Here is a 4251-nt window from a genome sequence, read left to right as displayed (position 1 = left end):
GCTTTCATCCATAGATGCTTCTCAAGCAAATCCCGGGACGTCATTCTCCCCCTGTACTCGGCCTTAGTGAGGCCGCAGCTGGAGTACTGTGTCCAGTTTTGGGCTCCACAATTCAAAAAGGATGTGGAGAAGCTTGAGAGAGTCCAGAGAAGAGCCACGCGCATGATCAGAGGTCAGGGAAGCAGACCCTACGATGACAGGCTGAGAGCCCTGGGGCTCTTTAGCCTGAAAAAGCGCAGGCTCAGGGGTGATCTGATGGCCACCTACAAGTTTATCAAGGGTGACCACCAGCATCTGGGGGAACGTTTGTTCACCAGAGCGCCCCAAGGGATGACGAGGTCGAATGGTCACAAACTACTTCAAGATCGTTTCAGGCTGGACATAAGGAAGAATTTCTTTACTGTCCGAGCCCCCAAGGTCTGGAACAGCCTGCCACCGGAGGTGGTTCAAGCGCCTTCATTGAACACCTTCAAGATGAAACTGGATGCTCATCTTGCTGGGATCCTATGACCCCAGCTGACTTCCTGCCCTTTGGGCGGGGGGCTGGACTCGATGATCTTCCGAGGTCCCTTCCAGCCCTAATGTCTATGAAATCTATGAAATCTATGGATCAATGTGTCTCCTTCTCAACGTAGTTGTGTGGTTGTACCCTCTTTCCTCCCTGTTTACACATGCCTTGGCCATGTGAAGCCACAGTTCTGTGTATTACCAGTTTGGGGAATGGGATCCTGTACCCACACACTGTGGATCACCTAACCCCCGAGCTGTGCTGTTCCTCTTCTGGCTGTAGCCAAACCCCAGGTTGCACAACTGGCCTGACTACAACTCACTTAGGCAGCACGTTCCAGCCATGAAAGAAAGTGTTGGGATACCATCCCTGTCTCTCTTGGAGTAGAGATGAACCACATTGCTGTTTCTCTTGCCTCTCCCAAGACAATTGGGTTTCCCCTGCTAGTGCTGGGGGAGACAGGGTGGGAAGGCTCCCATGTTCCTGCCCCTTGGTATGTAGGATGGGCAGAGGCCCCAGGCAAGAATTTTAACTTCAAGCCTGAATGTTTCATTAAAGAAGCAAATTCGGTGCAGCACAAGCAGTCTGGCAGCCAGCCTCCCTGGAGACCTGAAGCTCCAAGGTCCTGGGCTGCCTCTTGCCTTTCCACAAGGATGAGACCTAGGACCAGAGGGGAGCTGCTGCGTGGGGGACTAATGCCAGAAGAGCAGTGCTCTGCCAAGGGGCCAGGATCCTCTCTGGTTGTGTTCACTCCTGTCCTCTCACCTCTGACTCATCATGACAGTGGAAATCATCTGGTTTGCTCCTGTCATGGGCCCCTGGGTTGGAGCTGTCCAGGGCCATGGGGTTCTTATTAGAGCAGTGGTCGGCAGCTATTTGGGCCCAAGGGCCACATAGGGAGTTTTGATGAGCTGTTGCGGGCCAGGTCATCAACCCTCCCCTCCGTACCCACACAACAGTTCACCCAAACTCCCTCTGGGGCTGGGGAGTGGAGTGGGAAGGGCAGGAAAGTCTGGGATCACATGTCCCTACCCTCTAGGGTGCAGGGTGGGGGTGGCATGTGTGTGTGTGTTTATATGTATGTGCGTGTAGAGGCGGTGCTGCCTGGGCACTAGGTCTGGGGAGCCTGCTGTGGGGAAGGGGAAGAGGGGAGAGGGTGTGTGCAGCAGAGCTACACCTGGCAGTGCGGTCCCTGGGACTCCACACGGGACTGAGCCCTGCCCATTCACACCGGGAAACCCATGCTGTGGTCTTTCTGGTGACCATACCTGGGCCAGGTGCTGCTCTGCACCCCCCACCTCCGGTTCCAGGATTTGGAGCTGGAGCCCCACGTGTCTTCCAGGAGCGGTTTGGCGTGGTGCAGCAGGAGTGAGAGGAGGAGCTGCTGCTGGAGGCAAGGGGCCTCGTCCAACTGGCTGCAGCCGCCTGGGAACAGCCTGCTGGAAATTGCTTCTGCTACAGCACATGGGGCTCCGGGTCCAGCTCCCAGGGAAGTGGCAAGGAGCTGAAGCCGGAGCCCCAGCACTGTGGCAGGAGTCACCCAGCTGAAGCTGCTCACCCGCCCACCCAGGACGGTGTGGCGCAGCATGGCGCGGTGCCGCAAGGGCAGGAGCAGGAGCACCTTCCAGCGGGCTGTTCCTGGTGCGGCTGCAGCTGTCCAGGTACTGCTCTGCAGCCCCCACTTCCAGCAGCAGCTCCTCCTCTCTCTCTTGCTGCACCACGCCGCACCACTCTCGGCAGGCACATGGGCCTCTAGTTCCAGATCCGGCAGCTGGGAGCTGAAGCCAGAGCTTCGCACACTGCGACAGGAGCTGCCCAACTGAAACTGCTTGCCCAGTGCAGGGCAGCGTGGAGCAGCGAGGCAGCGGTGAGATCAAAAGCCAGAGCTGCCACTGGAGGCAAGGGGCATAGAGCAGCACCTGGCTGCAGCCGTACCGGGAACAGCCCTGGCAGAAGCTGCGTGCTGGCCAGGGCCTGGGCCAGCAGGTACCAGCGGGAGCCCAGTGCAAGCTTCCCCAGTGTGAGCGGGCAGGGCATAGCTCCACGTGAAGTGCCATGTGGGCAGCAATGAGCTGGATCCAGTTCCTTGGTGGGCTGGATCTAGCCCATGGGCTGTATTTTGCCCACCCCTGCATTAGAGGCTGTGGAAAGTCACTCCTGAACAACCCAAGAAAGGGAGTTCTTTGCAACCTATACAGATGATGCATCAAGCACTTATTTGTTGTGCTGGGTATTTTAGGCCCATGGCACAAACAATATAAAATACTGCAGGTCTGATTTTTTTCCCTGAGATATGGTGAAAGGATATTTTATCCTCTTTACTTAGTTATTAACAGGTGTGTGGGCAGAGGAATGTCTGGTTTATCCAACTCTTCTTGCTCAGTGATAAAACTGTTTATTTATAGGGAAAGCACCCATTGTTATATAGTGCTCATTGCCCAATCTGTATGGTAAAAGGTGTAGGAGATAGATGGAAAGTCCTTTCACTCTTCGCTCCCTCCTGGATGCATCTTGAATATGTTTATCCTAACAAAATTGTTCCTGTCGTTTGTCAGATGTTGGCTACAGCAGTGTCTGTCTGGTCAGCAGAGCAGTACAGAAAATGTTTTTTGCATCTCACAATACCTGTTCTGTATAGGTTGAATCCAAACTGTGCCAAAGGGGAGAGATCCCTTTTCTACTGACCCCTTTTCACAGTAGTCAAAAACCTGCCTGTTAAGGTACTCGTGTGGACTCCAGAGAGCAAAGTTAAAGTCACTGCCCCAAATCAAGTCTAAACTAGACCCCAGCTTCATTTACCAGGGTTTCCTGGGTTTACAGTGCCCAAAATGCTAAGTTGTAGCTGTTCTGCAGGGCAAAAGGGGCTCAGTTGCTCTGCTTTTGACCAGAATTGTAACACTGGACAGGAAAAATATCTCCTGGCATAACCGGTGCGTAATTTCCAGTGATGTGTTTCAGCTTTAGCAGAAAGTTTGTCTGAAATTCCTGTCCAGCTCTGGTCTTCAGCAGTTACTTCTTTTAAAGGTGACTGCAGTCACATCACTCAGTCACTGAAAGGGTCAGGGTCTGCTCTACTTAGCAGACAGCCCACGTAAACTGTGGCACCTAAGTGTGATTCTGTTTCAGCCTGGTGTGCTCCCTGGAAAACTGCTAAGACAAAAACTCCTCCCACTCAGTGCTCTGGGTGACTGTCTTAAGGCTAAACTGATGATATCTTACAAAGGTAGGCATTGCATTTTTTTTCCAGGGACTACAGATAGAATAGGATCAGGCCCCAAGTGGTTTTGGATATAAGTTAAGGCACAATATATTTCTACAGTGTTGTTTCAATGTAATGTCTTTTTTTTCAGATTCAGGACTGGAAAAAACATCATCAGAGATATCAGCAAAACATATATGACATCTACACAAGGAACCATGAATAGTGATGTCTGGTTTAATAAAATCAGTGCTTTCCTGGAAGCCACCTTGAGAAATGCAAGTGGCTACTTAAACCTAATCATTACAAATGCGTGAGAACCCCCAATTTTTTTATACCCAGGTGATCGGTAGTTTATATAGCACATATAGACTTGCTCACTGTGAACTGTTAATGCACAGTAAGGTTACTGCATATTTAAAAAAATGCAGTTAATTGCCCCCAGAAAAGGGTCTACAAATTTGCGTGGGAGCAAATTTGTTCCCAATTGGTGCAGTTGAGAGCAGGGATGTTCCTGTCCCCCTGCCCTGCGCTGCCCAGTTGT

General features: G+C 52.0%; 1 long non-coding RNA gene across 1 annotated transcript in view; it reads left to right on the top strand.

The window, feature by feature from the left end:
* LOC112548577 overlaps window positions 1–3997 on the top strand; it is a 9430-nt gene extending 5433 nt beyond the window's left edge. The window contains exons 2-3 of the long non-coding RNA XR_003092264.1: window positions 3635–3731; window positions 3859–3997. This is a non-coding gene — a long non-coding RNA (uncharacterized LOC112548577). The remainder of the gene's footprint in view (window positions 1–3634; window positions 3732–3858) is intronic.
* Window positions 3998–4251: the final 254 nt, after the last annotated feature.

This window comes from Alligator sinensis, unplaced genomic scaffold (genome assembly GCF_000455745.1).
Source record: "Alligator sinensis unplaced genomic scaffold, ASM45574v1 scaffold1787_1, whole genome shotgun sequence".
In the NCBI taxonomy this organism is placed as follows: Eukaryota; Metazoa; Chordata; order Crocodylia; family Alligatoridae; genus Alligator; species Alligator sinensis.
This window is presented reverse-complemented; position numbering and strand designations above follow the sequence as displayed.